The 24,003-nt window shown below is 36.2% G+C and overlaps 1 protein-coding gene across 1 annotated transcript in view; it reads left to right on the top strand.

The window, feature by feature from the left end:
* SEMA6D (semaphorin 6D) overlaps window positions 1–24,003 on the top strand; it is a 488,676-nt gene that overhangs the window by 116,183 nt on the left and 348,490 nt on the right. The window lies entirely within an intron of this gene.

Here is a 24,003-nt window from a genome sequence, read left to right as displayed (position 1 = left end):
TGTGCTGTGTCATTTTGCCTTTAAGGTGGAGGTCCTAGTGTAAAATGCCAACTTCCACAGCTTTCTCTACAATGCAGTCCAGAAGCAGGAGTTTCAAGTGCACTGCTGGGCCATATGTTGTTGAATTCTTCCTACCCTTCACCTGAAAGAAGGAATGTCAGTAGATTCTGTATTTCACTGCCTATTTGAGAGAAGTCCACATTCCTGGCATATTCTAGCTGTGTTGTATAAAGACAAAAGCAAAGAAACAAACAAATTGCTACCTTTTTACTGATATTCAAATGTGGAAGGCAGAAGATGACATTTTAACCTGCCTGAAAGCAAACTGCTGTGGACCAGTCAGGATTACAGGTGTTCAGTTATCTGTAGCCTTCTGTGATTCAACACCTTAGAGAAGTGAGTATGTCTACACACATGCCGAAGAAATTAACGAGTCGTGAGGAAGACTCAGTTTTTTATCAAGAAGGGTCAAGAATCCACTAGTTTTAGTGAGGAGTAGGATTTACTTTTTATTTCTACTGCTTCCTTGTTAGAGCATCTCGATAAAAAGCATAATTTCCCACAATTTTTTTTTCAGGATTTCTCTCTTAATTTGTTTAATATTCAAAAAACCCCTACTTTTCTTAACCAGATTTTGTTATGGCTTTGTATGTGTGTGAGGGTATTTGTTCCTAACAAAACAGAGCTGTCATGAATACTATCCAGTCCAAAAAGTGTTGATTGGAAACCTTATCTTTACTTATAAGGTGTCTACTTTAGTCTGGGTCGATATGGATCAGAAGTGCAAAACAAGTGATAGGATGAAATAGCATTGATACTATTATCAATTATATATCAATTTTTGTTGATTTTAAACAACATAAAAGAATTATGGCAATCTGTCTCCATCAGACAGAAAGAGAAAATCTCTTATGCAATGGCATCACATTGACGTATAAGATACTTCTCTGTTTGTTAATATCCAGATTTTCTGAGCAAACCTGTATTAGCATCAGTAGTGCTAAACATACTTTTAATAACTAGTGCATGGTTCCACAAAAGCAATAACTGTGTAGATTTCTAGCATTGATTATTTTAACTTTCTGGAAATTCTAAATGATTCAATTTGTCCTTTTTTCAAAAATGTGTGAAGGATTAGAAAAAAAGCATTTTTATTTCTGAACCTATTCAGCTCATCCTGTACGACATGCCCAGATCAGCTCTAGCTGAGCATTTTGTTTCACAGTTTTCCTCTGTGATTTTCCTGGGACCTTTGCCATTATGTTGATTAATATGTCAAACCAAATGTTGCCGAGTGAGACTTTTGCTACCTGGAGTGTGAGGCATACTGGCACAAGTTGGAGAAATGAACTTTAAAGTTCACATTGTTTTTGTTTATTAGCTTGTGTGAGTGAAGAAGTGAAACAGAAAGATGTGGTGCTGACTGGGAGACTCATTTGATCAAAATAACTTTCAAGAAATACTGTGCAAAAAGCAGAACTGGGGATGAGACCTATTCCTAATGTGAATGTTCAGCCTATCACTTTAAGTCACAGAGCAGAAAATTCAATGGGAAGAAAACCTCAGTGCACAGAACTGGAGTTGAAATCTTTTAATTAAATTTAATGATTTTCTTCCTCGTGGGAAATGATATAATTAGCTATTTTCTGACAAGTATTTTACCTCCAGATACATGCATGAGCAGTCAGAGGAGTGCGTTCAGAAGTACTTATAGATTATGAGATTTTGGAAAACATTAATTGTTTATGTGAGATCTTGTTTTCTTACTCCTGGGTTAATAAAATAATAAACAAGTATCAGTATCTTATGTAATAATGAAGATGTTTTAAAGTGGTTGTCAGAGTCTGAGGCTGGCTTGAGGAGAGCAGATGCCACGTTCACTGTTACTGTCTTTGCAATGGTACAAACTGCACTACAACTTAGAAAGTGGACAAATATAATGAAGTAAGATATTAAAATTATCTGAATTAAACTTAAAGGACCCTAATTTAAAGGAAATGGTCCATGCATATTCCTTTACAGGCCTTCTAACTTTAGGAAAGTTGAAATTGTTTTGGTCTCTGAACCTCTGAGCTTTGGGCACCCAAGTCACATCGTAATTTTATCTAGTTCAAATATCTACAAGATATTTGAACATATCTTCATTTGTGTTCTGTCTTAGCAGTTGGCCTACTTTTTTTTTTGCATTTGTACTGTAGAAGTTTTGCAGTATCTGTAAACTTAGAAAAGAAGAATAGGAACATTAGTTGGAGCCCTTAAACATGGTATTATTGCCTTATCCATGGCCAGATAGAGAACTGAAGAGCTGAACCACAGATCCATGAGTCTTCTGTGGGTTGAGAATAATACATTTTCCTGGAAAATTTGCTAGAGGACATGGCACTGATAAGAGCTAATAATCTTAAACTAAATTTCACAATTACCTGAGAATTTTATAGCATTGAAAATACTACTTATTATCCTTTAAGGTTTCCACTTGCACAGTTTTCACTTGAACAGATGCAACCGCAGACAAATGTTGGCCTGAAGGTCACAATCATTTAGCAAAAAGGCATTTTAAAGTGAGATGATTTTTAAAACTCTTCAGAACTTCCATTTCCTGCTGGTTTTTGTAATTCCTTTAACCAATAAAGGAAAATTTTTGAAATGTTGCATTTGAATGTAGAACTTGAAATCACTCCTGTTGGTTAACTACATACTTTCTATTAGATAGCCTTGAGACACTGGAAATATTTAGTGCCCCATAGTTTCAGTAAGATACAGTGAAAAGTGACACACTTTCATGAACGGCCATCTGAAAAAATACTGATCTCTTGGGACTCTACAACCCCCATATTAGCAAAGATGTCTCTAGATCTACTGGGTCTAGATGGCTATTGATAGCTGCTTCTGCCCCCCAGTTTCTCAGACATATGACCATGCTACAGCTCATGCACATTTAATATTATTTTTAGGCATTGTAGGCTTGCTTTCTCAAATCAGTTGTACAGCTCTCTGAATTTACTACTTACTTAAATATGCTTGTAAAACTTGTTCAATAGGAACTACCAAAGTACTGTCTTCTGATTTATCTCCTTAAGAGACTGCGTGGCACAAGAGCTTTGTACCAGAAAAAAGGTACAAAGCTTCCTTGAGAAAAGGAACCTTTCCTCAATTTGTTTTTAAAATGTAAAATCAGTTCCAGGACTATGGAAAACAAAATGCTATTGATCTGAGATCTCTGCCACCTGATGAGTTTGAACTAGAATAAACCATTTTTAGAAGTCAGTCTTGCCAACTTACTTTGCTGATCTTGCATTTAAGGTTAGTATTAACCTTAAGTATTAACTTGAAGCTTTGTGCTGTTTGCAACATAAGCAATTACCTGAAGGAAAGCAGTTGTTTCCAAAATTTAGCTCCTCTGTAATTTATTTATTTATTTATTTATTTATTTATTTATTTACCACTCTTATTGATGGAGCATCCTATGTTCATTTAAGAATAAGTAACTCAGCAGTAATGGCTAACAGTTATTTTGCTTCATCTTCTTTCTGTTAAAAACTGAAGCCTCTGCTACAAAATGAACACACAATAGAGCGTGTGGAGATGCAGTCTGAAGGCATCAAGGCATTCATGCCTTGGGCAAACACAAATCCAACAGTTAGTGATATACAGTCATATTCCACTCGGAAATTAGATTAAAATTTCTATTGTCCTCATAAATCAGATGGACTTTTCAATGCCCAAAATTTATTTCAGCTTTTCTGGCTAACCACTACCTAAAGATCTTTGTCTACTGCTGATTTAGAAGAGTGCCATCTACTGAACTGTTAGAATTGCTTAATAGTTTCTGATGAATCTGCAAAATATTGAGTGGATTGACCCCTCTTAATCATCTGAGATCACAGCCATATAATACATTTTAGTTCAATTAATTAAGTATAGTTATCTATATATACATTCACTTTTTTGTGTGCGCATGTATAAAATTAATGAATAGCTGTTGACATATCAAAACTCACCCACCACTGTCACATTAATCATCTCATTTCCTGGAAGATATCTTGCTTTAGACTGTATTTTTTTGTGTATCTCTAAAAGTGAATAGTTAAGATATGGTGAAATACAATTTTCATTACTAAGGAAAACCTTTAAAATATTTACCATCATTGTATAGCAAGCTGTTCCTGCCAGAATAATTCAGGGTAGCTTGGTACTCATAGAATCAATAAGATTGGAAAAGACCTATAGGATCATCTAGTCCAATTGTCCACCTTCCTCTAAACCATGTCCCTTAGTATTGCATCTACCTTTTCCTTAAATACTTCCAGGTATGCTGACTCTACCACTTCCCTGGGCAGCCTGTTACTACACCCAACAACTCTTTCTGAAAATAAATTCTTCGTCAACTTGAATCTTCCCCTCCAGACTGGATGAGTAGATGACATAACTGAACGCTGTCATGTTAAGACGTAAATGTACTTCCTTTGGACAAAGTTGCAGCTGATCTTATTTTCAGTTTCTATAAAGATGAGAAGTTCTGGCAGACAGTAAAATGAACAAGATGTGTGCCCTAAAGCTCTTATTTTCTAGCCTCATTCTTAGCCAAGATGGCTGACTAGCAATATAACTAGGTGCAAGAACAGGATGGCTCAGTATTCCTCTGTGAAGATTCCATGAGAGATTGTTTTTATCCATCAGACCATTGCCATTAAAAGAGAAGCCCTGTGAAATGAGAAGATAATAATATCACTCCCAAGTATTATCCTGCAGTTACACAGGTGTGGGTTCTCCTATACAAAAATTTAATTTTCAAACCTTTTTGCTTTATCAGGGAGCCCGTCAGTCTAGTGTATGTTTTCTGATCAGGGAAGTCACTGGAACATGTTCATCTTTACAACTGGTATCTTTTTTTGACTGACATTCTTTGATAAGAGTATTTGAAAAGTGACAGTTGAAATTGAAGTGCACTCTATGCACCGTTAACTTCTGAAATATTGTTGTACATTAATTTTAACAGTTACTCTTTGAAACCACTTACCAAAATCTTGCATACCAAATAATAAAACATTGCTATTGATATTGTACCAACATTTCCCACAACATGATTCTTGGCATGGTACAGCACCCACCCCTTTACTCCCAAGGGGAAAAAACAGCTGGAGAATATGGTAATATTTTTCTGTTTAAAACTTAAGTGAAATTTAACCACTTGCCCATGTTCTCACACAGTTCCGGGTTGAAAAACATAAGGCTGTATTATAGAAATGATGCTGAGTGTAAGGTCAAATTTCTAAAGAAAAAGTATACTAATTTTTTAAGTGGGTATTTGTAGTAGTTTCTCCTTTTTCCAATGAAGTAATGCATAGTAGCCATGGTTACAATGCCAAGAAACATATACAACAGTCATATATAAGTCCATGACAGCTACTCAGTGAGCTTTCTAAGTAGCTGTCTTTCAGAAGATTTGCTCAATTCAGAAACCTGGTCAAAGTAGCTACTTTTAGTATTAGAGAATTCAAGATGAAAACAGAGTACTGAGATTTATTTAACCTAATTAACTGAAGGGAAAAAATGAAAAGAAGAGAAAAAAATTGATGCAATATTTAAACCTGAAAAATCACTGTAATGACAAATGACAAGCTTGTAGCCTGCAAAATCTTCTAAAAAACTGTCTGTTGCAGTTGTTCTTAAAACTAAACTTATGATCCATTATTATCTAACCATTAAAAGTAAATGAAGACTAAACTGGATATTTTTGTCAGATGATATTTCAGTGCTCTCTGGAATGAGAAAGTTACTCTAAAAATTTGGTTGCTGATGCTTCTCTTCTCTGAAGATTAGCCCCACAAGAAGCTTACAGGCCTTTATAAAGATTACTTCCTACTTTGTGTCTTTTCTTTCTTCAGTAATTATATGGACACTTTTTTAAAGTTTAATTTGTAGAACTTTAAAAATATCTTGCATAGAACAGCTGTGCTGTGGTGGGAACTCCACAGTAGTTCTACATTACCAGAGGAACACCCCACACATTTACATGCAATTACTCTTCTCCGGTGAAAGTTTCCTGACCCTTTATCAGCCATAGTGTGAGTCCTTCCATCAGTCAGGTTGTTTGAGTATGTGGATGCTTTTGCCAGAGTTATATCAATTAAAACAAAGTTAAGAAAGAGGCATATGCAGCTGCAGTGGTATTTGGCACACATTTGACTTTCTTTTGATTGATGTATGATCATTTTTTTATTGTCAAGAAAATTGTTTACACCATTTGACTAATGGGATGGATGGGTTGTTTAGCAGAGAAAATAGTCACATATGGCAATGGAAAAAACTTTTCTTTTGTTGGATTACTGCCCACATACCAACAAAATTTTCCATATGTCTTAAGACCCAGCTCCAACTGGCTTTCACTGTAGCCAACAAGAGTTGCAAATGGTGAAAGTGGTTATGACAAGGATAGAGCATTAGTTAGCGACACCAACAAACTACATTAGTGCTGTGCATTTTACCTTTATTCCTGCTCCTAGAACAGGGTAAAATAAGGACAAAATTTGTTCTATTAATTTATGCATGGCTCCACACCAGCAGATTTCTTTTTAGATGCTCTGCTGTTTTTGCTGCTAGCAAATATCCCTTTAGCAAAACAGTCCAGAGCTGACCTTCAGCTGATGAGGCTGCAAGCATACGACCTTCTTCCAACAATATGGGAAAAAGTGTCATACTAAGTACAAATTCCATAATATGAAACCCTTGTTATAACATGATGGATAGATTTACTAGATAGTTCAGTGATTTAATATAACAAAACTACATCTTAATATAACAAAACTAGAAGAAAAAAATATATATATAAAGAGAAAAGGAGGGTGAGGGAGTGAGAGGTTTTTTGTTGTTGTTTGTTTGTTTTACCGTATAAGGGAAAACATCAGACATAGTAAATTTTGTTTCTTGGCTCAGTGACAGTGGCAGCTCTTTGTCTTTTTTTGGTAGGACAAACTGGAGACTGGAGAAGGTTCTCACCAGTGCAGTTGTGTTCTTTCAGAAACTTTTATTTGTTAGGATATAAGTTGGACTGAGGCTAACTCTTTCCACAGTTCACTTAAAAATAGAGAAGCAATCTGTAACCACGTACCTTGGAGGAGAAAGTCTCTGCCTGTGCTATATTACACCCTTAAACCACTCATATTTGTTTTTCAATTTCTGTATAGCAATCATCTAAATTACAGAGCAAAAGCTTTTATGAATCATGTGCTAAGTACAGACAGGATTCTTTTAAAAATCTAACAGTCAATGAAGTATTCATGCTTTCTGGAATGAAGTTGAGCCTCTATATATCATTGATACTTTATTAATGATTTCATTTTAAATACCACTATCCTGATTCACAAAGGAAGCTTTTTCCATTTTCCATCACTCTTCTGTTAAATATTGAAAGTGAGAATTTTCTGCTTACAGAAAAGGTAATTTCACAGATGACCACAATTGCTGAGGGCCAGAATCAGGAAATGATTATCTTCTTCTCTTCTCTTCTTAGAAAGTCCCTGTCCTTGTTCATTAGCTGTACCCAGCAAGAGATGAAGAAAGTTTTATGAAACATTTTAATTGGGTGTCTCTCACTGATGCCACATTGGTATGTCATTAGACTAATATGTTTTACTGTCGCACAGATACAGTTCAGAATAGATCTGGAAGCCTGGTGGGTGGTATATTGTATTTTAAAAGATTAAAATGATTTATACATGTCTTATGTAAAAATTTTGTAATTTCAAGAGTCCTTTAAAAGCTGTCTGAGACCCAACTACAGAGAGCTGGCTGCAAACGATGTATGTGGTGCAACAGAGAACGGTGGCAGTAGTACTAAGGGTAGTCCAAAAGTCTAAAGCAAATTAATACATATTCCATGTGAACGGGTTGTCTAGAACATACCTGCAGCACATAATGTGTCTGTAGAGGCATTATTTTCTTTACATGAGTACGTATTACTAGAGAAATATAAATTTCTCCTTAAAGTCATCAGGTAATATGCATTCCTATATGAAGACCTAGACTAAAACTCAAGCACCTTGTATTATTCAATTTGGAGCCTTCATGTGAACAAGGAAATGGAAAAATGGACCAGTGCAATAGTGTATGAACTGTGAGTATGTTAGACTTCATTCTAGCACAAGAATAACTGCTCTAAGCCCTTTGTTAGTCAGAAATGATCTGAGAGCAGGCACTTCATGGTTTATGCATGTTCTCAAAAATCTCTGTAGAAAAAGTGCTGGAGATAGAATTTTCTCATTGTTTGAGTTTTTTAGATGAATGGCAAATGGAACTTCTCTCCATGTGAAGTTGGGGCATGGACACTCTTTTAGAGAAAGGAAAGAAAAAGAGAGTACTACAAAGAAAGTTTGGAGAGCCGTATGCTCCTGGAGAGTTGTCTGCCCTTCCTTTTCACAGCATGTGAAGCAAAAATTCAGTTTGAATGATTTTGGCATATCTTTATGCTAAGGAGTTTTGCGTCGCTAAGCAACATTTAGCAGTATGTAAGCACACTGAAGATGCCTTTGGAACTTTACATATCCATGTCTGCTCTGTTAGTTAGATAAAAGGTCCCTCTATGGGCTGATGCAGGATCAAGTTGTAAACGGAGAGTGACATAGTGATCAGAAGCTGAGCTTTTTCAAAGCTAAATAGGTTGTAGCACTGACTACAATCTAAACAAATTGTACGACTCCACTGAAGAACCATGTAAGTGTTCCCTTGTCTTAACTCAGAACTGTTGTCATGTTGCAACTGTAGGGATGTTTACTCTCATTTCCAGTGACAGTAAGAATAAAAATCTATTTAAAGTGTCTAAGGGAGTGAATCACACGTTCAACAGAAATAGCGTTCTGTGAAGAGTGCTGTATTGCTCAAATTGTTATTAAGAAAGTAACTTGAGTAACTTTATTTTCCATCTCAGAAAGCAGACTGAAAAAAAAACAGCTAAAAGCTGTGCCACTCATGAGAAGTTATGCAGAGGCTTGCTATTTAAATAAATTCATGCAACTATATTTTTGTTCCAGACTGCCTAAAATTATAAGAGAATAATGTGATTAGGAGGTAACTTGTTGTCTAATGTAGTTGATCTTGCTACATTTTGTGCTTTGACATAGTGCCTGTATGATCAGATAGGACAGCTGGAGCTTGATTAGATTAGACATTCCAGAAGTGTAAAGTGGAAGCAATTCCAGACAGAGATCTTGAAAACTCAAGGTCGGACTGTGCCAAGTTCACCTTTCCACCTCCAAACATTAGGAGATACCCTGTGAAGGTGAGAGAACAAGCAGAGGGTCTGCTTTCCTTGCTCTTATGCTATGACATCCTCCATGTTAAGGACCATTTTGGCTGTGACACCAAAAGCCTCTCCTTTGCTTCATCGCAGAAAGAGGCCTTTGGTGCTTTTAAACCAACTATGTAGTAATGAATTGAGGTTACTAAATAAAAAATCACTAAAGGTAGCTTTAAACATGATAGCAACACATTGAAAGTTCTGGGAAATATTTTAGGCAGTTGTAACTTAAAGAAACTGTAAGTTACTCTGTACTCTACATGGAGCTGCAGTGGCTTTTTGTAAACTTAGGGGTAGAGGACATAAAATAGCTGCCCCTTGGCTATGGCCTGGAGTTCCCTAGTAGTCATAGCTGTTCTGAGCCCAAGGGCTGATGCCATAACTTAAAATTTTATACATCTTCATTTACTCTAGATGAATTTAAAAAATCAAATGAATTTGTAATTAAAATGATGAAGGGATCCACAGAGATTATAATCAATGAGGCCAACTATTTATTTTTCCTAGTACTGCCTCAGGTGTCAATGTGTGTGTCGATACATGTCAATTTATGTGTAAATACACTCAAACCTAATGAAATTGATTTTACAGCTCTTTAATATAAGGTGAGTGTTTAAACTCTGTGAACATGACATTTAAGCTTTTTAATCTTAGCACTTAATGTGTGCTTATAGTGAAGCCTATAGGTTATTTTTTGTAACAGAGCTTGAAAACAAAGGTCTAAGAAATCTCATGGAAAAAAATTGTCCAGCATCACTGAAATGTAGCAGCAGTTCAGTAGACAACTTACATAGTGTATTTTGTTCAGATTATAAACTTTCTGAGGCAGAGGGCCACTGTTTTATTCTTTATATGACAAGTGACACATGCTTTCTTTCCAGTTATTGTTTCTCTGCTCTAATGCCATTTAAGAATTAAAAAATCACCTAAAATAATGTAGCTGTTAGAATTTGCCAAGTAATAGAAAAAACAGCTAGCAAAACTTTTTGTATGGTTACACATATGTTCCCTTTGCTGTTTGAAGATGGGGATTTACAAGGGGTATAATTACCTACTTGATTGTGTGGATGAATTTCTGTTATCAAGACAAAAAGCCAAAAAATGCTTTGATTTTTCTTTAATTTCAAACTCTTACTGTTCTTGCAATATTAAAATAGGAAGTATTTTTAAGTAATGCTGTTTAATTTGGTTCCAAAAAGGAAATTGTCTGTTCTGGAGATAAGAATATACAGTATGTATTGGCTTTCAGAGAATCATTAAATATGCAACTTCCAGAGAGAGATTTGACTGGAACTTAAATCCGCTGCATGCGTCAAGAACTGTTCATTATAAACTAATTGAGGAACAATTAATTGGTGTTCAAGGACTTAATTTCTTTCTGTTGTTGTTCTAATTCGGCTATTTCTGTCTATAGTGTAGTACGTAAGAGGGATTGGTCAATGCTTCTACACTTTTTGTGCAAATAAATTACAGAAATAATTGTTGGTTGCACTAAGATTAAGGAGATGTCAGTGTTTCAATTACAAACATTTATTTTTGAGGTTTATAAATCAGTTATAAAAGTTATCTCCAAACACAAGAAATAAATTAAGTAGCAGAAGTTGTCTTAGCTGACAAACATGTATTTACATCTTTAATGAGCTCAGGAGCCTTAATCAATTTATATTTTTGAAGTGCCTTGGAGGATGGACATTATTAAGTGCAAAGTGTTATTTACATTCTGATTAATTAATCATGTTAACAATATATATACCATGAGGTCTGTTTCAGCCAATTGTGTGTTAGTTCCCATAGCATCTGGAGATATCTCCTGGAAATTATTGGAGGTCTGATGATGACTTACTTTGACAAGCATCCTTTTAAGTTGAGAGATGAAGTATTCCTCCTTTGAGGAGGGAAGAATGGGAAGAAAGGATTTCTGTTATGTGTACCCTACATTTGGAAAGCCTTGATTCAAGTCACTTATAGAGGTGTCCGTTTTCTCTTCTAATTAAGTTAGCTCCTGCCAGGAGCTCTTTCTCCCTTTTACCCCATGTACCTCCAACTGTGTTTCCAGGTGCATTGTTAGCCTTGGTCTGTGGTTGACGTCTTGCTATGGTATTAGCTGATTTAAGGAGCTAAATGTGACAGGAAAGCTTTCAATTTTTGGATGGCAGGATTTAGTTAACTACCTGAAAGGGCTCACAGTGAGGCCAAACAAGTACTGGAGCAGTCAGGTGAACAGGAGAGGGGTGAATGTAGATTAGTTTAGCTCTAATGTCAGAAGTTACTGGGAGCTGGGCATAATCCCTCTATATTTTCCACAAATTAGGCAGGCCTCAGATTGATTCCAAGTCCCCTCCTTCACTGACCAGAGAGAAAAAAACAAGATGAAAATACCTTTAACATAGACTTTGCTATTTAGTGCTTAGAGTTAGACCCTTTGAAGCTAGGCTAAGCCCAGTCTTGCCTAAATGAAAGGTACATATTTCCCCCTGTATTTTTTACTTTGTTGTTTTGCTGGGACTTTTTTAGGATTTAAGTTAAGGAGGCATAATGCCATTTCTCTTGGATTTGAAAGCCAAATATAAAAAATGTTTATCAAGTTTTGTTTGAAAGCTATTTAAACATCTGAATGAAAGGCGGAAGATGTGTCATTATTTAGCACTCCTTGGAGAAAATCCAAGCTCTAATTGCACTTTACTTTTTACTTTTTTACATAAGAATGAATTTGAATGAAAGTGAGTCAGTCCTGTGGTGCTTATTTAATCCCCACCTTACTGCCTGTGAAAAAGTATACTGGTGCAGTCAAACTCAGCCAGACATAACTCTTGTTGTCAGTTGAGACATCTCTTTTGAATTCTACCTGATTTTCTCTTCTTTTGAGAATAAATTAAAAGCAAGTTTAAAAGTAGCAATGACATTTTTCATATTTATCTGAGACGCTGTGACTATGAATACCAAACTACCTATTAACAAACTATAATCAAGAAAGTTCTCTGGATAATATCTAGGCAAATTGACTTTCTTTCAGTGAATCCAGTGTTTCTCTCTGAGATTTTTTGTCCAGATAATGTGTGCACACTGGGCTCGACATGGTTCTTCTGAGTATGCTGGACATGCTGCTGGTGTGCATGCACAGAAAAATTATTGTTTCCTAAGAACTACCTTTGTTCTCTACAGTCCCTCTGTGCCTTGGCTAACTCTCCAATATCCCCAGATTCCGACACAGCCAAGTTTTCTTTTCAGAAATCATGAGCTGAAAGGGAGTTCTGCAGAAACCCAGGCCTAGTTATCATTTTTATGGCTAATGAGAGAAGACCTTTTTCTCTTTTTTTGCATCTAGCTTCACTTATACTTTTGGCAATTTCCATGGGAAAACTGATGGCTGAATATGTCTTAATTTATGCAGCACTTATTTGATGTACTCTGTGTGTATAATGTCAGGAACTCTTCACCAGCTGAGTAAGAAGTACTTGATGTTGTTAGATGTTGTTTTATTCCCAGGCCTGTTGCTATCAGATTTCCTCTTTCTTCCTACAAAATATAGATTTTCTACAGTTTTCATGTCCTTTGTTTCCTAAAACAGCTGATATCTTTATATGCAGATGTGAAAGTAGGGATAGCAGGAATGGGCTGTAAATTGGATTTGTGTAGTGATGAGCCTACTTGTTTAGTGCACTGGCCAATAAAACTCTGGCCAAAATTTAGGCAGAGAGTGGGAACTGTGAGTATGGGCTGGAGTCAAAATCTGTGTGCTTCATTGCATTGCATTCTAAATGTATATAAACCTGTGAATATCTGCATTTGGCATTTTAATTAATATAAATTAAAGAAGGTTTTATATTTTATGAAGAGTAAAGTTCTCCTTTCTGAAGGTACTTTGCAGCCCCAATTATACTGCATTTGAATTTCTTACACTTAATTGCCTTAGTTTTTTTAACACTTCTTGCCTTAATTTAAAACAAAGCAGTATGATGATTTATTGTTAAAGCTCTAAGTTATAAACAGACACTGACAGTGACCTTTACCATAAAAAAACAAAAACAAAAAAACAGAAAAGATTCTTTTATTTTGATATATTCACTCATTACAGACTGCAAAAAAAAACCACATTCCAAGATGCACCCACACCAACAGATATATTACAAAGATATCTGTGTATTGTCTGATTACACTGTGTCTTGCATAAATTTGGGCTCAAATTGTGTAAGGCTTGTTGAGTGTCAATAGGTATAGATTATACATATATTTTTTAGTTTTTTGTGGGTTTTTTTTTGCATGATTGCTTTAGGATTTTTTCTAGTTGCTCTAATTGCTTTAAAACTGACAGTCTCATTCTTTTTTTACCTTTTCAGAAGCTATGTCACTATTAAAACTTACTTTTAAACTTGAATGAGTTCCTTAAGATTTATATAAAAAAGACTTTTTTCAACCCATGTACAACCTAGTATTTTCTTCACCTGAAAATGAAATAATGAAATAAATGCTTTGTTATTTATTTATTTATTTATAATATTAACATAATGCACACTACAAAGCTACAGTTATTTTATTAGCTATCAATGTATTGTTTGATTCATCTATACGCAGAGATGGGGTAGTGGTATTGGGCTACTTGTGAGAAAGTGTCAATATGAAAATAGTCACTCAGTCTGGACAACAATAGGGCACAGCAGCTGATTTTGTCCCTGGCATTATCTAACCAAACACAGATCCCCAGTCTAGAAACAGGCTTGCTGCATCATCTTCAGCTTTCCATCCTGTCTCCATCCTGCTTATTTTTTTCCTGTCTTTGAAGGGGGGTTGTTTACTAGTGTGTATAATCATAGCTTTGTTTTACTGTGGTATAGCTGTCAAGCTACAGACCAGCAAGACTCCAGAAAAATCCCAAAAGGCCATCCAGAGCGTTCAAGCAAATAATCAACAATGATAAATTTAGCATGAAACATTTTGTCATGTAAACTGCAAACTGAGAACAAAGGATTTCTCCAACTATGATAGAAAGGACTAGCAACCCCACACCTACTAATTATCTGTAAAAATGAGGGTTGGGGTTGTTAGCAGGATTAATTACTTCGCAACTGCTGAAAATTATGGTGATTTTGAGAAAGTATTATTCAAGGAAAACGTCTGTTGTTTTTTTGGTGGTTTTTTTTTTTTTTTTTTTTTTGCCAAAAATAACACAGCTAATACTTGACTGTGTTTTTGAGCAAAATAGATTTATCAATATTGATTGATTGCTGAAGGAGATGAACTTGCTACACAAGCACTATGGCTGCCTGATGCAGTAAAAGCCTTTAAGATATGTGAACATATCAAAGCGTCTGTCATTTTCTCCACTAGTTTTGTGTACTTGTGTATGGATTCCTGACAAAGAGCTGCTCTTCTGGCTACACAGATATGGTAGTTTTCTACCATTTCCTGAAAATGTGTTAATGTAGGTAACGCAGCCAATGGAGGTGAGCAGTGAGAATATTGCAGAGGTTTGCTTGCCAGGGCAGGTTTTCTATGGGGGCTGATAATGTTGTGGGCCTACATTCTGTTCTTACATGTGATAGGATTTTTTTCAGATCATGGAAAAAATAGAGATGGTATTAATGGTTTTAGTGTCATAGACATCAGTATCAGTGGAAATGAATCATGGTCAACCCTTTTACTCTCTAGAATATGCAGCTTTTCCAGAAATTTTTGTTTTCTACTTGAGGCAAACAGGAAATACAGGACTGTGAGCGCTTCAGGTCTTCATGGGCCTGTTCTTATGGAGAGAAAGCTCACCTAGAAGTGTTTATTTTTTCTCCAAAAATTGTGTCATTGATGATTATCACATGCTTATTCCAATTGCTTTTGGAAAAGATTTGTGCAAAACATGCTCGGTCTTTTCTATTGTAGATAGTTGGTATTACACAATGAACTTAGCCTTGGATGCTTAGTAAAGGTGTATTTTAAAAAACAATGAAATTTGAAAAAGACAACAAGACTGAACATTCACAGCTCCTTTGACTACAGTCTTGAAAAAAGTCAACAATATATCTTTATATTACCCTGTATGATATTGCCTTTGAGACAGACATCTTCATCACATGCAGACTGCAGTATATTAGACAGCACGCTGAATTCTGCATTAATGACTTTCAAATAGTCCTCACAACTCATGATATTGCGTGAGCTGAGGGAACAGTTTTCTGTGAGGCTTACTGCCAAATCTTTCACTTTTGTTATTCTCTTATGAAACTGTGGCAATTTAGCAAAAGCCTGGACTAAAAGCTCACATTTTATGTACTCAAGAAGAGAAAAAAAATCAATGCGCGAGCAGGCAGGGAAAGACTGAAATGCTGGTAGTCTGAAAGGGGTCTACTTGCAAACGCATTTGATCAGTTTGGCTAAGTACCCTGAAGTAAGAAAGCTTATCTGATCCATCTAGACTTCTTGATGATGAAAACCTTGCTGAAAAACAAGGAGGATTTCTGGGCCTTCAAGATTCAGTCATTCACAGAACAACACAAGAAGTGCTTATAATTTCATATTGCATATGTTTTACCTGTCTGCAGACAAATAAAAAAAGCAAGAACACTGAACAATTCTCAATGAGGAACCTTTTCTGAAATCCCTCATATTTTAGACCATGTCTAATGACAAGAATGAAATAATTCTCTTCCTGCATTGATAAAGATGGTTGATCCCTGTTGAAAGTGCTTGCTCACAGTTCCTCACTTATGTAGGACAAACATGAAAATGATATCAGGGACCAAATTCCAACCAGATGTAAAGGGGTGAAATTTTACTGAGATGCCTAGAATTCTACTCCAGAGGTTTCTGGAGCCTTTTACAGATGCAAATGAAGTGCCATTTCTGATTGCACTTTACAAATGTTTTGTAAAAGAATTGGAATTGGTATGAAGCTTCTTTATTGAGGCAAAATATTTCATGCTGTGATAAGCCAGCTCCTCAGATTAAATTAAGAAATTGTAAAATAAATGCAAGACTTTTTCCCTAATTGAATGCGAAACAATGCCTTTTCTTCCTAAAGGGTATCAGTGATGAGTTTCTTGACTGTGGGATATTTCCTGATCTGTTTAACACCTATGATCACTGGCCAGTAAGTCCTTTGTTTATGAATACAAGTGTGTTTTGGCATCCTATCATTTTCCCTAGGCATATTTAGTCTTTTGCATTTCAGCTTCCAATATTTACTGCATTGTTTATGTAAAGATTTTTCAAAATATGTTCTCTAGTGAATAAATAAGCATCATAGTGACCGCACCCAAAGTGCACTCCCAGAGGAATTACTGATTCTAACTGTACTGTTTGTAGTGTGGGGAATTCTTTGCTGTCTCTGCTATGTGACAAAACAGGATGAACTCTTTAACTGATAAAGAGCCTGGAGTGCAGCAGGATAGAAAATAAGGGGAAATACATTCATTCCCACATGGTATGCTCCTCTCCACCATCATCTTCCACACTGAAGAGATCCTGGAAAGTAACAAAACCAAAGCATACAGAGTTATTGTTAAATTTTCACCTTTCAAAGCAAAGTTCAAGCCAGATTGCTAACATAAAGAGCTTATAAAAAACGACTCCTCTCTTTGTGTCCCAAAATATATGTAGTTAATACCTTCTGTAAATTTCCCAGATTAGATTTTTATGTGTACCTTTAAGTTAAAGAAGCATCTGAGCTACTTTTTGCTTATCAAAACCAAAGCAAGGCTCTTTTTGCAGTTCAGCCGCCTTTCATCAGTGAAAGTTTAAAGGGCTTTTGAAAGACTGAACAAAGCGCATGTGGCTAAGACGGAGCACTTGTCAACTCCAGGGAGTAATCCAACAGTCACAAGCCAGAGTCAATCTGTTCCTTGCGTGACGGCACAGATACAGCCGCAAGCAAAGGCCATTCAATTTACTGAGAAATGTGGAGTCAGCTATGACCAGTTTCAGGGAAATGTGATCCTTTGTGTTTGAGGTACCTGCTAGAAAGAACTTCTGCCATGGCCATATTTAATGCTCCAGATGGCATAGTTTCTCATGAAACAGTCTTGCTGCAAGCCTTCTACATTCATCTCACAACATATTGCTGCCTTATATGTTTCCTGCAGTAATGTTTTCTTCCAGCAAAATGGAATTTTTAAATTATGCTGAAAGTATTGACAAAGAAAACATAGACAAATATTTTCAATGCTTAATTGCACACAAAAAAAGTGTTACCAAGAGCAAATCGCAGGGATGGAAACTCTGTATTTAGACTTCCCAGAGCCTGGATTGCTGGTTCTCTTTAATATTGTATACTTCCTCCTGGGGCACATACATTATCATTTACTGTAATAGTTTTGCCACTTAGCCTCGCTCAGTGCAGTAGCTGTGAATAGTTCAGTGCTTTGCTCTGTTTTCATGGCTCAGCATCCAGACACTACTCTGAAGATAGAATGGCCTGTTCTGTGATGCAAATAAAATTTCAGACTTAAATGATTCATGTTTGTCAGAGTTTTGAGGGCAGCCACCTGTATCTGGTTCTTTTGCCCATTCCAGAGTGGGTCAGCAGGGTTAACTGAGCAGCAACAGTGTTTAAGGATTGCAAACAACTTTTATCTAGGAATTGCTCTGAATCAAGCTTTAAATCTCATATATACACACAAAAATATCTACCTTCTAATTCCTAGAGTACTCGATGAGACAAAAGCACATGTTTTTTAATGAATTATGGCAAGAAAAGCAGCTACTAAACAGAAGCAGTTGTCACACATTTAAAAAGATAGAGCAAGACATATTCTTTGCTGTAAATGCTCATTCAGTGAAGTGAAAACACAAAGGTAAGTACTGTGACTGTGGCATAAATGAAGGTGGCCTAAACATCATTAGTAAAATGTAGAGAAAGATGTGTAAAATTTCAACTACAAATAGAAAATGTATGTTTCATACTAGGATACATAAATGAATGGGAAGCTGTAGTGCTGTGAATGAGCCTGTCTGTGACTAGTCAGAGGAAGTTAATCCCCCAAATCCAGGGATATTGTAGTTTAAAAATAAGCCTTCCCAAAGTCTTGCTGCTAATGGCATAGCCTAGACAGGGCACTTAGCTCTTCTGGCTCTTTGTGATAATTCACCTCCAGAGCAATATTATAGATCAGTCACTCTGAATCAATAATATTTGCATACACTTATGTGTAGTCCTTGCTAAGAAGGGTAAGCCAGAGCTAATCAAGCTAAAACATCATTTGTATGTTTAGCAGCTCTCTGCTAACTTTCAACAGCACAGTACATTAAAGTATAAGGATCAAAAGATCTAGAACTGACATAGTGAGGACAGCTGATCTTTAAATGGAATAGCTATAAAAGTCAAGTGCCTTGTGAAAGCATATGGGTTATGCAAAGTTAAATGACAGACTTTGCTAATATGCAATAGCAGGCAATAAATTACAAACAACTAGCAGATAGTTCTCAGATCTCTCTGGTTAACAGCGTCTGAACACCTCCAATGTGTTTAAAAATCAAAATAATTCTTTTTCAGAACCAGTAGGAACAGCATGATGGATGTCTATTGTTTGTTTGTTTGTAAATCAGGCAAGATCAGCCTCTATGAAAATCAAGATTTCTTAGTCTCTGTAGAGATTATTTTTCAGGTCAGCCTGATTTATTTTTTTACACATTAAGGGTACAAATCAGATGTTAATCTAGTTGGGGAAGCCCTCCTGGTGAGTCACGAGGCTCAGGAAGGATACCTTTGCTTTCTAAACTTTTTCTGAGAGAGGAGTTTAAGAATGACCGGGTCTACTCTTAGTCCCAGATTTATCAGTAGTTTAAGTCTGAAGGATTATGTGCAGACACTTAACCGAGTCAGAGTTTGCCTGTCAGAACACTCTCAAGGCTGTGTGAGGTGGGGGATGTTCAGAACCTGGTATTTGTCTTCTCAAAAGCTTGCTACTTGTGATGAGCCCTACTTTCCTAGAGGTGGCTGAATATCTGCCATGCTGTTGGGATGGAGTGAATGGATTCTTTGTTTTGCTGTGCATAAGTGTGCAGATTTTGTTTTACCTGTATCTCAACCCATGTTTTCTCACTCTTTTTACCTTCTGATTCTCTCTCTCATCCCACTGTGAAGGGAGCGAGCAGTAGTTTGTGCTGCTTGCTGAGGGTAAATCAGAACAGACAACATGGTCAAATGGATTTCCCAAAGCTGCTTCATTCTTCTGCTCAAACGTCTAAATTGCCATCATCTATGCAAAAATAGCATCATGTTGTTAATGTATGATGCTGCCACTCATCGTACTGACAAATATTATTTCTTGAGGATCGCAGTTCACTCTTCCTGATAGCATTTCATCTCTTTCCTTAAACACAAACTGTAAACTCCTTGGTGTAAGGGCTATGTTCGAGAAGTGGTTAATGGAGTAGAGCACCCATCTGTAACTATTAGCTACAAAAAAAAATGATGATGTAGTAGTGCATATGTTCATATTTTGGTGTTCTGTGATTCTGGATAGGCAATCTATCATCACATGTACGCCCCATCCAAACCTGCCTGCCTCAGTAGTATTTACAGAATAGTGCTTCAGCATTTATGCACGCACACAAAAAAATTACATTTTCACCATGTATGCATATAGCTTTTACTTATAAACACTGGATACAATAGCTATTTATGATAAATTATGCATATGCAAAGGTGGAGAGAAATCTGGTAGGAGAAGAAAATCTGCCTTTATTAGTATGTATAACAATTCTCTGACCATTTTCTGGTTTTTAATATGAAGCACAATAATAGCAATGATTACAAATCTCAAGAAAGCCTTTTTTCATTAGGGAGATGAGGAAAGAGAGACAGAAAACTCAGATCTTTTGCCAGCATTCACCACAATCTTCAACTAATCTGATCTGGGGAAAAATCCAAAATTAATACTGTCAAACTGAGCAGCAGATGTTAAAAAAGAATCAGGAACTGCAAGAAAATTGATGTGCCAATGAAAATTAGACAGACAGAAAATTCTTGCTAAATAAAACCCAGCAGGTTATAGAGGTTCAAAACAACAGCAACAACAAAACTTTAGATCACTTAGCCAGATCATGTTTTTTGGTGGTTTCCTTTTTTTTCACTAGCTATTTGTTTAGTTGTGTAGTAATAAGAAAAGTTATGTGTTATATTTGATCTTTCTGTAAGATGTCATTTCTGTATTCTGTATTCACTGAAGGAAAGTTCAGCCAGCTTGGCTTCACTTTAGTTGAGAGATTGTCTACGTTGTCTTCTGGCTTATCAGCACTCATGTCTCCCCAGCATCCACTGTTTGCCTTTGTGTCTGGGTGTCAACAAAAAGGCTTCAATTTGTTGTTTGCAAGAATATGATGTAAATTTACATTCATCAGAATAATGGGTTTCCATTTCCAGAGGCTGAGCCAATGAACAGCTGAATTTAGAAGCAGACTTGTTTGCTGAATGGCTACAGCATTAGTCTGTAAGTGGTTATGCACTGTGTAGGCACTTTTAGGGTATGGAGTTTATGCTATCCCTACATTGTTCAGACAAGAGCCCAAATATTGGAATAGTGTCTGCAGATTTTAGGATTCTTTTGCCAGCTACAGCTGCTGAGCCTTTCTTTTAAGTTGTCAAAACAGATGTGATTAGGTCAAACATTATTCAGCCAAAAGCTTCACAAACATAATCATTTGAAAACTAAAAAAAGACTAATCTTCTGTGTCTTCTAACTCATCTCGTGTTTTCTCTCAGATAACAGCTGCTGCTTTAAGTTGCACAGCATTATTATTTTTGTTTCCCTGGTTTGACTCATTTCTCTTGGAAATAGATCTCTTAGCTTGTTTTTGGCAAACAGCAAATTTTGGCCCAACTGGATTTTTCTCTTGCTCTCATTCTCTCACACATACTTTGCTTCCATTCCTGTTTTTCCAGCCTTTTAGCTTTTTCTTTCCTCTGCCGTACTTGCTACAAGCACTGAGGGCTTGTGTGCAAGCATCAGGCAGTATCCCTGGGCTGACTCTTCTGGTACCAGTGCACTGACTCTGTTATCATGTTAACAAAAAATAACAAGTTGAACAGATTACTGTGTTCAGGGATGTGAAAAAATACTAAAAAATAAGAGTAAATATTATTTCACTCTGTTTTTGTGTGTGTGCCTGCATGTGTTAAAATGGGAACTGTAGTTAATGTTATTGGCTTTGGACTGAAGAAATGTATATGTTCTTCACAATTCTACTTTGCCTAGTTTTTCTTTGGAGAGTTCATCAGTGGTGAAGTGAGGATAACAGTTGTTCTTTTCCTGATTTGTGTGGATGGCAACTCTGATGAATGGAGCAGCACATACTTCTTGGCTGCTTTGCTTCCCCTTAATCAAGACCAGTGGGCTGGGCTTGTGGACCTTGAGACCAGGTGTGGAGCTCCTGCAGGCTGCTCTGATGTTTGCTCAGAATGCCAAGAGAAAGCAGAAATCATGAAACAGAAACTAACGTTAGTGTTTAGAGTAACTGTACTCAACAGAACTCTAAGGAGCAAGCAGAAACCAATCCAGAGCTCTCAGGAGGTCAGAAAAAGGGTCACAAGAATTCTTCCTGATTCTCATCCCTCCCTCTGGCTCTGATTAGAAACTTAGGTAAACACAGCAGATTTCATTACAAGACTGTTGTAGCTCAATTTGTCTCGTAAAAAACAACAATAAAATCAGTAACTGTATTTTGACTTTTAAAAAATGAATCTCATCTTACTTTCCCAGATGTTTGTTTACTGCAAAATTTTAGGTTCGTATCTGAGTTATTTCTTTTATATGACCCTGGATGTAAAAACAAGCAACCTCAGAGCAGCTGTAAATAAATACCCACACAGTTCTAGGTGAGTCTTAGTGAATTGTCTTTGCCAGACAATCAGGTTCTGAAGTTACTGTCAGGCTTGGAGGAGGTGGCAAGGTGAGTGGATGGTATCAATAAGTTCTCTATTCTCAGTGTAACATTAATTGTTATTGGATGCTTTTCTGAATTGATTGCAGCCTTGTGGAGCTGCTGGATAAGTTAATGGATTTGAGGGGGTAAGAATAATACAAGGGCTGGCAGGGTGGGAGCGGTTTCGATGTATCCAACTTGATATAATGGTAATGTTTTTCCCACTCTGAGATTCAGTCTACTGAATCCTGGACTGAAAAAAGCACATATTTTGTTTAAAGTGTTGCTTTGTGTTAAGCACATACTGAACTATTTTCCCAAACTGGTCCTTCTATCAGGTTTTATTAGCACTCTTAGCACCCTGAATAAGATTGGGGTAAAGAAAGGAAGCAAAATTTCTCTGATGAATATGTCAGCTAAATGACTTTCTTTTTCCCTGAAGAAGGTTCTAATGTTGTTGGGGTTTTTTTGAGATCTGCAGAGGAACTGAAGTGATACATGAGCACTTAGCAATAAACATTTTTAATGGAGACCCCTATCCCCAGCTTAATTTCTGCCCTCAGTCATATCACATTAATCAATACTAGTGATGTTCCTAGTGGTTTCATTGCACTCTGTGAACATCTTTGCTGCTTGAAATTACAGAAATGTGTCTTGAGTGTATTTTGATACTCAGATTTAATAACAGGGGATCCAATATTGATTTTAAAGGGAAATTGTTTGTGTATGCATGCACACATCTGTCTTTTCATGTGCTCCAGTTTCCCTGTGCACTGAATAGTCATGGTTCAATCTAGCACTGTGACTGCTACAATACTGAAAAATTGAACATCAGAAATAGAACAAACCCTGATAATAGTAATTAGAGGAAAGCGATTAACTGATTAATGTGACCTCACTGCAGATTTTATACAATTCCTCAGATGCTGTTATTTTTTTCTGGGGCTACTCACACGTGAAATTTGGCAGTGTGAGTATTGACAAAATTTTAAGCTGTAACACTGTCTGTCAAATGTTATTCTTCTGTGTTTGGATATGTACAGGTCTTAAATCTGAGCTTCCAAAATAAATATTAGTAGTTATTCACAATTCCTTTTCTGGGCAAAGAGTATCCAGATGCAAAGCAGGTAAGTGTAGCTTTAAACAGGCAAATGACATCTGCAGATTTAGAACAGACTTCCATCAGTAATATTTGTAGTTATTCAAGACTGCACAGCTCAATCTGATTTTTAGTGCATTTACTACTTCACTATGACTAAGAAGCAGATGTAGGCGCTATACACACCCATTTCAAGCCTTTATTTTATTTTATTTTATTTTATTTTATTTTATTTTATTTTATTTTATTTTATTTTATTTTATTTTATTTTATTTTATTTTATTATTTTATTTTATTATTTTATTTTTCTGTAGGGCTAACATGGGCCTTCAGGGCCCTGCTGAGAGTTCAGCCCCTAGGAATAGTGTTTGAATGTTATTTTGCATTCATTGCTTTCTTCCCACTGGCACAGAGAGTGTCTCCAGAGTGGAGAAATTGGGCAGTGCATGGTCTTAACTTTTAGCTGGGCTTCATCAAAATACAAATGAAAATTAATTAAAAAAAAAATTCTAGAAGCAATTTCATCACTATATTTAACTATTTTAAGAGGTTTTTTTCTTTTCATACCATGCATCGAACTGCAAATACAAGCCAAAGCATAGAAATGTTTACAAGTATGTGTACGTATTCATTACTTGTGATTCAAGATAAAAAAGTGCTTCTGAAAATTCAGCCTAATTATTTCACAGGCTGATGAGTTGCACTGTGCAAGGAAAGGTTAGGTGTTCTTGAGTGTAGAGGTAGCCAAATTAGGAAGAAA

This window comes from Coturnix japonica, chromosome 14 (genome assembly GCF_054131305.1).
Source record: "Coturnix japonica strain WE chromosome 14, WE-NBRP24, whole genome shotgun sequence".
NCBI lineage: Eukaryota > Metazoa > Chordata > Aves > Galliformes > Phasianidae > Coturnix > Coturnix japonica.
The sequence above is the reverse complement of the archived record's forward strand: the minus strand, read 5'-3'. Positions and strand labels throughout refer to the sequence as shown.